The sequence below is a fragment of the Ranitomeya variabilis genome, chromosome 1 (assembly GCF_051348905.1).
Source record: "Ranitomeya variabilis isolate aRanVar5 chromosome 1, aRanVar5.hap1, whole genome shotgun sequence".
NCBI lineage: Eukaryota > Metazoa > Chordata > Amphibia > Anura > Dendrobatidae > Ranitomeya > Ranitomeya variabilis.
This window is the reverse complement of record NC_135232.1, coordinates 114,957,838-114,970,435: the sequence shown is the minus strand read 5'-3', so window position 1 is coordinate 114,970,435 and position 12,598 is coordinate 114,957,838.

The following is a 12,598-nucleotide window of genomic DNA, read 5'->3' as shown; positions in this document are numbered from 1 at the left end:
TTTGAAGCCCTAAGAGTAGGTGCAGAAAACAGTATTTTTAGGAGGATTCTACTTGTAACCCAGCTAAAAAAGCACCAAAAAGAATAAAACATAATGCACAGATTTTGGCACTTTTTTTAGCCAATTCTGACTTAGAAAACTGTGAAGCGGCTAAAAGAAGTGATGGGCCCATTCTCCTGGCAGTTTCTGTTTGGAAGCTGCCACTATGTTATATATGGAATATAAATAAAAAATGCTGGCTGCAACAAACTGCTGATGTTTTCCTGTAGCATCTTCTGCTTAAAAAAATGATGCAGGTATGTCAGTGTCTAAAAGACATCATATGCACATACATGTAGTGCCTGAAAGCTCACGGGCAGAAGACCAAGATTCTGCACTGTTGAAAATAGTTCCTCAACATAGAGCAAATGGAGCTCAAATTACTACAGAATGTCCGAAAGTTCTAGACACGTTTTATTTACTGAGAAGGCAGGGACTTTTCCAGACAGTCTTTTGACATTACCCTAGGAAGTTGCATCTGCCACCTAGGGTTTACAGATGTAAGGTGCCCAGGGCTTTAGCCGTGGATGAGCCTCTGCTTGTCCACACCCTGGCACCCCACAAATAAAATGTGTCCCAGTTCACATGTGCTGTGTATAGTGCAGAACACTTCTCTGTCTCCAGGCTTCCAGATCCAGGAACAGCCGCACACAAATACACAGTACATTTTCATGTTCTCCGTTTGTTCAGCCTGAACTATCTCTTCACTTACTCGACTCTTCAGCCTCAGGGATCTTCCCTTTGGCTCTACAGTATTCTGGAGACTCGCCCTGTCTCCCTCTTTTGGTTCCCCATCCGGCTTCCACTCATTGGAAGGGATTAAGGCACTTTTCCTAGCACCTAGTTCAGGCAGTAGGCTCCAGACGTTACAGGAATGTCCAAAGAAAGTTGTCAACGTTCTCATACTGCCAGAACAATATGTACTTCTCGTGGCTCCAGCCCTCAGGCCTTCAACTCTCACTAACACTATATGATCTAATCAGGAAGTACTCCCCTCTTTATATGACCTTGCTCCCTCTCATGGTGGACTGGTTCCAAGCAAATTAACTGTGGCTTAACTCATGCACTAGCTCCTGCAACTAATATGCCAACCACTTCATATTTCCTTTCCTTAATATAACTTCTAAGCCCTATGCTACACCTTTTGTCCTAAACCTAACTCTATACTTTCCCTATACGTTACACATTGCTCAAATTGTACAATAATTACATCACATTACAATAATCGCATCAATTAGTTCCTGTAAAGTTCTATGAAATTACACATATCACAACAGTCATAAAAATACAATAAAATCAGATGTCCAAACCATTTTGCAAACATTGTCTTTTAGGTGAAAAGGCACATGACGGCTGTCACACTCTTACACAGCCACATGCATATGTAAAGTCCAGCTCACCAACACTTCCAAATGGATCCTGCCAGTTGGTGGTTGGTGCTCCTCAGATCTCACATGTGATCCTCATCAGGCTGAAGATATGGAAACAAGCTGTATCCAGCTCTGATTGGAAAACGTTCAGTTTTATCATTCCAAATAGGATAACATCAAATCCAACAAGTAGCTGCTGTTGGGTTTGATGTTTTTCCATTTGGAATGGTAAAGCTGAAATATGTTTAATGAGTGTGGCCTGAGCTCTGGATAAAGCTTGCTTCCCTGCCATGCAGGGTTTAATCCACACTGTTCTCTTTCCAGCAGTGGACTAGGGAGGAGCAAATCAGCTGAAATTTGAATTTAACAGATTCACTTGAATTTGCCCTGGAAATATAATTTTCATCAAATTTATTGAAGCAAGTCAAATGGGCTTTGCTATGGCCTGAGGTCTCCCCAGACCCCAGAGCATAATAAATATATAAGGCTTTCAAATAAAAAAATATATATAGACCAACATCTTGCTGCCTCACCCTCACGTTCTACTCCCAGGTCATATCCAGGTCCTCACATTTCTGATCCAGTCTTCATTTCACAGATCTTCGGTCTTCATCTTCAGCTCAGACTACGATATATGTCATGGTGATGAGTGAGGCCCAGGCAAAACTGGAGATGCCGAAAACTGGAACTATGAAGATAAAGATGGAAGGCCTGTTAAGAGAAAACCAGCTTTGAGAAATGGATAGAAAAGATAAGTTTGTTTTTTTTAATGTAACTCGTTCATGGTCCTTTTGCATCCAGGAAAATGGCAACCAGTGAATTTGAGGTGAAATCAATTTTTCTCAAATTAATTTGCTCACCTTTTGTCAGAGCCAAAGATTTGGCTGCTAACTTTGTCCAAACACCAAAAGCGCTTAACAGGTATTCCATCACCAGGTCGATATTGTTAGGGATTCACCTAATTAAGGGAGTCTTTAAGCTGTGGATCAGGGTGTGCAGCATGGACCAGAAGTGTTGATGCAGCAGAGCAGGAGTTACTAGATTGAACATTAAAGGGAACCTGTTACCCCCAAAATCGAAGATGAGCTAAGCCCACCAGCATCAGGGGCTTATCTACTGCATTCTGGAATGCTGTAGATAAGCCTCCCAATGTATCCTGAAAGATGAGGAAAAGAGGTTAGATTATACTCACCCAGGGGCGGTCCTTTTCCGGTCCGATGGGCATCGCGGTCCGGTCCGGGGCCTCCCATCTTCTTACGATGACGTCCTCTTCTTGTATTCATGCTGCGGCTCCGGCGCAGGCGTACTTTGTCTGCCCTGTTGAGGGCAGAGCAAAGCACTGCAGCGCGCAGGCACCAGGAAAGGTCAGAGAGGCCCAGCGCCTGCGCACTGCAGTACTTTGCTCTGCCCTCAACAGGGCAGACAAAGTACACCTGGACCGGAGCTGCAGCGTGAAGACAAGAAAAGGACGTCATCCTATGAAGATGGGAGGCCCCGGACCGCAACGCCCATCGGATCGGACCGCCCACCCAGGTGAGTATAATCTAATACTTAATCTGATAAGCCCCTGATGCTGGTGGGCTTAGCTCATCTTCGATTTTGGGGGTGACAGGTTCCCTTTAATCAGTAGGGACCAGGACAGCAGGGTAATAATAATAATTTTTATGTCCATAGCGCCATCATGTTCCACAGCTCTTAACAATTCAGAGAGAACTTGTACAAACAGGATAAGACATTATAGAGTAACAAATAGTTTACTTTTGGTGTCATGAGAGGCAAACCAAATCTTTATCTAACCTGGGAAGCATCAGAAATGTACTGTAGCTTCTTCTGGGAGTGAAGTCAGACCTTATGTCCTTAGGATGTTCAGATGATACCAGGGTATGTTTGGATAATTTGGTTATAGCCACTCCATATTTTACTCATTCTACCAAGTATATGTTAGGAATACTTACCATGGACGCAATCGTTGTTCTACGGTTTCCGTACTGCTCCGCCGGTCTTTCTGCGCTGTGAGGAGAGCTATCATGCACTTGGGTGGTGCGAGTACTCATCGTGGTACATCAAGTGTAGAAGTGGTGAGAGATGTGGCATCACGGGACGCTGTGCTTCCCACTTATTTTGCAGCCCAGGAGACATGGGACTCTGTGTCTCCTGGTTGCCAGGCAGCACAGGACGCTGCCTTGCCTACTGTGAGGATTATATCTTAATTACTCAGATGACTATTTTTAGTAACCCAAGAATAATATGCTGTTATTTATACTTTCTTGTAAGCTGATATTTCATATAACATAGTGTGCGCTTATCATTGATGACTAGTGATGTTTGCTGATATGCTAATTATGCATTGTATTATGGAGCCAATTTGTTGACTTTGAAAGCAGAGAGGGAAAAGCTATGCAAATAGATTAAATAATCAAGTAATGCTACGACCATTGTTCCCTTTATCTTGATGCTGGACTGAAGGACACTTGCTAAATCTAAAAATAAGTTACATGACTCTGTATAAAGAGACTCAGAGACAGAGACCCTGGGGGAGAGAGACAGCCAGAGATTCTGCCAATACATATACATCCAAAGGACCAGAGACAGGACAGCAGCCAATATCATGGCACCTTCACGATGGATACAGATCTATCATTCTACAGGAAACAACCTGTAACATCTGCCATTATCCCGGCGGGTCAGCAAAAGGGTTAAACTCTGTAATGTGCACCATCTGGTGTACTGTGCTTGGACTTTTCTATGTGTTATCTGCCTGTTTTGTGGTTCAATAAAGTATTGCCACACTGTTTTATCCTCACCCTGTTTTGTCTGAGTAGCGTTATGCTCATGTTAATGGGAGAGCGGACGTTAGGTGGGAAAATCCCTGGTCCATGCGGTTCCAGCTAGCAGACCCTGGGGTGCTCCCCCCTGCTCCCCACGTGTCTCCACACCTAGTGTTAACCATTGGTGGGAATGTGTTCACCCTATCGTACAGGTGAGCAGGATTTGGCTCCCTGGACATGACTGGGAGGAATGCACCATCTGATTGTTGTACTTAGATTTGGGCTGGCTATTTAAATCCTGCTTCAAATCCAGTTTAGTGCAGTTTATTCAGTTCCCATGCATAGTGGTATGGTGAGTGATTCCTGGTTGAGATATGGTTGCTTCACAGTAGTTGCTAATGGTCGCTATTGTTTCTTGTTTATTAGAATCCTGGGGGTTTGCTTTGGTTTTCATTTGCGTTTTATGCTGCTAGCTTTGGATTTACTCTTGTACCTGACTGCATATTGTTCGTGTCACTAGACGCCAGCTACTCTGTGAGGGCAGTCTGAGAAGGGCTTTGTAAAGCCTCCCTCCCCTTTGGGAGTGGGTAAAGAATATCCGGGCTTTAAGGACTTGCCTAGCAGTGGTGGCTTGCGCAAGGTGCATCTGTGTATTGGCTTTTGCTGGTCCAATGCAAGTGACAACAGAGTGGTAATTCCTGCACATAACAGCATATAGGAACTTGAACCTTTTATTCTGGAGTGGGACTCTGGGGTTTTCAACTCCAAAGACAATAAATCTGAGAGGGAGCCATTTACTTTGTAGAACTTAGACATATAGAGGTGCATTTCAGATGGCATCTATTCCCAGAACTCTTTATATGAGGACAGTCCAGACTGGACATTTATAAAATAAGTCAAATTTAGTTTACAGCGAAAAGAGAGGAGGCAACTAGACTGATAGTGCCGTTATCAAAAAACAGACACTAGATGGCAGTGGACTAAAGATAGAAAGGCGTAGTTTAACTATCCATATATCTTTCTACATCTATCTATCTCATTCCCTCTATCTCTATCTATCTATACACTTCAAAAAAGCAGGCAGCACTCCTTATTCTTTTGGTGATATGCAGGATTTATTCAGACCCACATTATGTGGGTCTGAATAAATCCTGCATATCACCAGAAGAATATAGAGTGCTGCCTGCTTTTTTGAAGTGTATGGACTAGAGACAACCAGTGGAGGGGCTGTCTGGGGGCTTTGCACCCGAAGATAAGTAAAGGATTTGTGCTGTTACTCTTTTTATTATTATCTATCTATCTATCTATCTATCTATCTATCTATCTATCTATCTATCTATCTATCTATCCATCCATCCATCCATCCATCTATCTATCTATCCATCCGTCTATCTATCCGTCTATGTGTGTAATGGAGTGTGGGTTGGACAAATGTAAAAGAGGAGGTTGGACAAGACATGACATCACAAATCTTTTTTTTTTTTGTTCAATAATACATCTTTATTTAGCTTTCAAAAACGCATAATAAACCGCATCAAAAAACGCGCAAAAAACGCACCTACGTTTTCTGCCAAGAGCTGCGGAATTAGTGCAGAAAAATCTGCAGGCAAATCTGCAACGTGTGCACATAGCCTTAGCTCCTGTATTTTGTGGTTGAGGAAAGTGTGCGTGAAAATGGGTGTGTCTCTCAAAATGGGCATGGTTTCTAAACACAAACAGGGAACCTGTTGTTAAAAATGTGAATACCACCCTTGTGTGTGAGCCACCATATAGTGTTGGGACCTCTGTGCGGGGCCCTAATAAAGTGTGAGGGCCAGTATACAATGTGGGGTCATTGATTGCGTTGTCATCATTGATGTGCCGCTATAACCTGCTTCACAGTAATGGTAATGCATGTGCGAAATTAGGTCATTCATGTGTTGTGAAAAACAGCAAGAGGCGGCAATGAAGGTAACGTCAATAAGGAACACTTTAGATTAGACAATCTCCACAAAATTGTTGACTTTGCTTCCTTCTGCTGGCAGAGTCAATTTGATCCTAATAAACTCTGTGTGAATTTAAAATTCCCTGATGGCAATGAAGAGAAATGTATTACCCTCTGTCATTGATGTGCATTGCCCCTTATGTGACCATGTGAGGTCCATAAGTTGCCTCAGTGCTGGAAGAACCGGAGCCCTCCACAGGGCAGCAGGAAACTGAGGTGGAAGCGGCATAAAGATTTAGGTGAGGGCCAAGGGCAGAGGAGTAAAATGTCTTGCTTTTCCAAAATCTGAAATGTTGGGAAATTCATAACAAATTCAACTGATTATGGTTCAATTCACTCATCTCTAAAGACAGCAGGCATACTCAGACAGAAACAAATCACTTGTACCATTAACATCATCTGATAGAGGAGCCAGCAGGGTAACATGTTGGTGTCAGACTCTTGGCAGCGGAACGCAATTTTAAAAGGCTATAAACCACAAAGCTGCCTGAAATAGTTAAAGAAGTTGTTATATTTCCAGAAACAGCGCCACTGTTGTTGCTGGCCTGGGTCTGGTACTGCGTCACAGCCAAATCTAGAGTTTTAATCAATAAATGCCTCTATGATAACGTACTGTAAACCTTCACAGTTAGCCACAATGAGAATACAGTCATCTGTAGACTAACAACCTGAACATAAGAATCCCACAAGACGACTCAAACCACACAGCAAAAAGAAAGGAGAAATTCAGCAGAGAATAAAAGGCCAACAAGGAACTGAAATGGGGAAAGTGGAAGTTTTCAATTGAATTGATAATAATCGTATACAGATATTGAAGTGGAAAACAGGAAGAGAGAGAATGAAGCAGAGGTGAACGTGTTCCAAAACCTTCCTGACATGAACACAGATCGTATCTTCAATCCTATTCAACTTCATTAACTCACAGTTTTCATTACCTAAGTTCTTTGTTAATTAGCATAATGTGGGGACAGGTTCTCTCCTAACACAGCACCTAAGGAGCCTTAAGACCAGATGCAGCAGCTTCCATAAAATATCAAATAAGGTAACCGCATTGGAAGTGTTTCTGCTGGAGTTATGACACAAGTAGTAATAGATTAAATTGCAGTTTTATTGTCAGTGAGTTTCAGAGTCCACCGACGTTTCCTCAGGAAAACCATACGATTATGGAAATACCAAACCTGCTTAGTTTTTGTTTTATTTTTCATTCTGATAGATCAGATTTTTACAAACGCAGTGACGTAAAATATGTGTATATTTATTTTTTATTTCTTAATTTTTAATAAGAGAAAAGGGGGATGGGTTGAACTTTTTTTTGTTTTTTTTTCATACTTTTTTGAACCTTTGTTTTGTACTGTTCACTGTATTTGCTAGTCCCTTTAGTGGAATTGAACTTGCAATCATCCAAGGAGAGAGAGAGACACGTACACAAAAAACATTAGTATGTACGTTGTCTCCGTCCGACGGACAACGACTTTACGACGGAATAGATGGCCATCCGTCGCTAATACAAGTCTATGAGAAAAAACGGATTCAGCAGCAACAGTTGTTGGATCCATTTTTTTTTCAAAAAACGAAGGATTGTGACTGATTCTAAAAAACGGATGTGTGAAAGAGGCCTAAGAGCCACGAACAGAGCTTCACTCTATCCACAGCTGTTAGGGGGCAGATAATGGCTTAAAGGGAATCTGTCACCTACTTTTTCGCATATAAGCATTCTGTAATGCTGTAGATAAGCCCTCGATGTAACCTGAAAGATAAGAAAAACAAGTTATATTATACTCACCTGGGGGGGCGGTCCGGTCCGATGAGCGTCGCAGGTCCGGGTCCAGCGCCTCCCATCTTCATGTGATGACGTCCTCCTCCTTGCTTCTGTCGCAGCTCCTGCTCAGGTGTACTGATTTGCCCTGTTGAGGGCAGCGTAAAGTACCGCAGTGTGCAGGCGCTGGGCTTCTCGGACCTTTCCCGGCGCCTGCGCACTGCAGTACTTTGCTCTGCCCTCAACAGGGCAGATAAAGTACGCCTGCGCAGAATGCTGTAGATAAGCCCCTGATGGCAGTGGCCAAAGCTTATATACGAAAAGTAGGTGACAGATTCCCTTTAATGAAGGCTCATAGCCAGTACATCATATGTCGGTAAGTGGATAAAGATGGTAGTCAGGGCCCTAACATACAGATACCAGTGTAAATTATATTCTATTGATGGCTCTTATGTCACCTACATTATACATTAGTCCTCCATCACACGCATCTGGAGCGCCCCCACGCAAGGGCAATGGGGTACTCCGCACCGGGTCCTTCAGTTCGGGGATGTCACGGTGGCCCGACCCGGTCCGTGGCCCTTTGAGGGACGTCCAATAAAGAAAAGAGTTTTTATGGTTTTGGGAAAGGTCTTTAAAGAGGAATTGTTCGTGACGCCACCTGTGGTATTCGGTCAGGGTGACCAACGCTGCTTAGGGGTCCGCTGGGGTGATGTTATGGCAGCTTCACCCACAGGTGAAGTGTATCCCCAGGGCTTCCCAGAAGTGTAGGTGGTGATGACGGATGATGTAAGGCGCAGGGAATAATGAGGACACAAGGTTGCAGTCTCTTTACCTTTTACTGAAGACTTCAGTGTCCACAGTCCAGGGTACAGACCACAGGGTAGGCAGAGTCCGAAGGCAAATCCAGAGTCCCCTTATCCAGGTGGAAATCAGTAGCCTTCCTTCTAGCGCCTGTGTGTTGTAGTACCTCCCTGCTGAGCTTCTCGGTAAGGTCCTCACAACTCTTGTAGATGTTCTAGATGTTACTTCCTCCTCTCTCTCCCCCAGATGATATGGATAGGACAAACCCGTATGACTGATGGCCTGAGGCTTGTTTATAGGGACCCTAGAGACGCCCCAACCCCCACAAGTTGCCACCGTGTCTACTTAGGTATTAAGGTCGGGCAGCCAACTTGGAATTGACTGTCCTGCCGGTCTCTGGAGCAAGGCTTGGAGACAGTTGCTCCCTCGGTGTTCCGGCCACCGGCTACGCGCCTCAGAAGGAGGCAGCCTCTACAGGGCAGAACTCCTGGTGTTATCTCCTTGTGCTGTGACTTCGTTTCTCACCCTCTACAACACAATTCTCTTCGTGTCCTTTCTTAGGATGCTGCCGCACGTGGGGCAGGCGCAGCTCTGTGTCTTTCTATCTTGCTCGGCCTCTGACAGGATCCCACCCCTGTCAGGGACCCTCTGTCTGCAGCTCCGATGTTCCTCCTTTCCCCTCTGTCTGCCTGACAGGAACTCACTGGGTCAAACCCAGGCAGCATCTGACTAACTTCCTATCCCGTCCACCAGTTTTACCCTTCTGTGAGGAGTGCCCTACTAGATAGGAGCATGGCTCCCCCTGGTGGATTGGAGTGTGAAGTGTGGTGTATGGTTTGTGATACCTGGAAAGAAGAACTCCTTTATTGCCTTCAGACGTAATATCACTCCCCCTGGTGGAAGAATGACATCACTGCAACGACCAGGACTCTGGGGCGCTGCACATCTGGTAATAAAGATGATGATGATGATGGTAGATAGATAGATATACAGTTGGCTCAAAAGATTACAAACCCCAGCATAATTTTTGCTTTCTTGGCCTTTTTTCAGAGAATGTGAATGATAACACCAAAACTTTTTCTCCACTTACGGTTAGGGTTTGGGTGAAGCCATTTATTGTCAAACTACTGTTTTCTCTTTTTAAATCATAATGATAACCCAAAACATCCAAATGACCCTGATCAAAAGCTCACATACCCCATTTCTTAATACAGTGTATTGAGGGGGCAATTAACATCAATGCTCACTTATTTTTAAAACCGATACGTTTATGACTTAATGAAACTCTATGGATCAGTGTGCTGTCCGAGAAAAAATCTGACAGCACTACGTCATGTCACATGGATCTGTGAATGACATCTTAAGTACGGTAAGGCTGTAAGGTGCCCAGGCTGGAAGCTGTGGGCGAGCAGCTGCTTCTCCTCACCCTGGCACCCCACAAACAGTGTCCCAGTCTGTATGTAGTGTGCCGTGAAGTTTGCTTTGCACTCACTTGTTGGCCAGAGGCCTCCGATGCCTCCACATCTTTAGGTTCAAACATAAATTCGGCACAAATATGGCACATTTGAATTTGTGATCAGAAACACAAGAACATTTTCATAAAATCGGGAAAAAAAGAAAATATTTGCATTGCCACTAAAGTATTTTTAGCACTTTGTCAATGATACTGGTAGTGCATAACGAGTGTGGGGCAAGTGTTTGATTAGGGGAGGGGGTGAGGAGAGCTCAGGGTGCAGGAAATATCCACAATGTCCAGACACAATAAAATCTTCATGGAAACCACACTATTGCTCATTTATCAAAAACATAAATTGGTATTAATATAGAGCATGGCCTGAAAGTATCATGGACAATGAGGGGATAAATCGCTAACCTTAAAGACCAGACAACCACGATCAATTATCCCAAAATTATTTAAAGTACAACATTTTTTCTATTGAATATAACAAAGGTGCAGGAGCATGGGGGGAAGGAAAACACATGCACATACGATCATCAGGGCACATATGCTACATAGGCATACAGCATAATATCATGTGTAATTCTGGTTGTAAGCATTATGTAACCATCATTATTGCACATTCCCTAATGGCCAAATAAAAAACAGTGACAGGTATCACATATATAAGTAAATACAAATTTTCATTGTTTATCAGCAAATATTTATACCTGGTAAGGTGGCCTGGGAAATACTGCAAGTGCACCCTCCGCGACGCGCGTTTCAGCTGGAAAAGCCTTTGTCAAGGGGCAGAATATGAACAGAAAATGTGAGATTAGAAAGACGCCTCCCAGCAATCAGAGCGCAGCGTCCACTATGTATGAAGCGATGGCACAAGCTGTAATGTCCAGACACAACAACTTGTGCCATTGGGTGCTGAAATCATATGTCCCTCTCTATGTAAAGAGCGGACATCCTGTTTTATTGCCATTTTGTTGGTATAACAGCTCAGAAAGGCTGCTCCTGACGCTGGTCCTGGGTTCCGATAGATTTCAGCTAGTTAGCTAGGCAGTTGTTTCTAAAGGCCCCGTCTCACATAGCGAGATCGCTAGCGAGATCGCTGCTGAGTCACAAGTTTTGTGACGCAACAGCGACCTCCATAGCGATCTCGCTATGTGTGACACGTATTAGCGATCAGGCCCCTGCTGCGAGATCGCTGGTCGTGTCGGAATGGCCTGGACCATTTTTTGGTCGTTGAGGCCCCGCTGACATCGCTGAATCGGTGTGTGTGACACCGATCCAGCGATGTCTTCACTGGTAACCAGGGTAAACATCGGGTTACTAAGCGCAGGGCCGCGCTTAGTAACCCGATGTTTACCCTGGTTACCAGCGTAAATGTAAAAAAAAACAAACACTACATACTGACCATCTGATGTCCGTCAGGTCCCTTGCCGTCTGCTTCCTGCTCTCACTGACTGCCGGCCGTACAGTGAGAAGTGAGAGCACAGCAGTGACGTCACCGCTGCGCTCTGCTCTCACTGTACGGCCGGATCTCAGTCAGAGCAGGAAGCAGACGGCAAGGGACCTGGACACCGAAAGGCGAGTATGTACTGTTTGTTTTTTTTGGTAACCAGGGTAAACATCGGGTTACTAAGCGCGGCCCTGCGCTTAGTAACCCGATGTTTACCCTGGTTACCCGGGTGCTGCAGGGGGACTTCGGCATCGTTGAAGACAGTTTCAACGATGCCGAAGTCGTTCCCCTGATCGTTGGTCGCTGGAGAGAGCGGTCTGTGTGACAGCTCCCCAGCGACCACACAGCGACTTACCAACGATCACGGCCAGGTCGTATCGCTGGTCGTGATCGTTGGTAAATCGCTTAGTGAGACGGGGCCTTAAGTCAGGTAGTTTAGCGGTGTCCTGTGTGGCTGTGAAATTGACCTTCCAGCAGATTTATTTTTTCTTGTACCATTAGTAAAGTCCCCAAAGTCAGCAGGGCACATTTCATAGAAGTGTGTTGAGCACTGCTTCTATTGTGCTCCAAGCATGAGTAGATCTTTCAAAATCACTTTTTTTCAGTTGCTAAACGTGATTCAGCCAGGCATATGTCACCCTGCCATTTAGTGGCGCAGAACTTAATCTGTGTGCAGAGGTGTTGCAGAGTAAAAAAAACTTTTTTTCAGTTGCTAACGTGATTCAGCATGCCATATCTCTCATATACCTTTTCATTTAATGGCGGTGAAATTCATCTTTATGCACAGCTGTTGCAGAGTAAAAAACTATTTTTTTCTGTTACAAATTCGATACAGCACACCATATCCTACTTTGTCATTTAGTGGCAGTGAAATTCATCTGTTTGCATAGCTGTTGCAGAGTTTAAAAAAATAAAAAATTCTGTGACAAACATGATACAGCAGGCTAGATCTAAGTTTGAAATTGTTT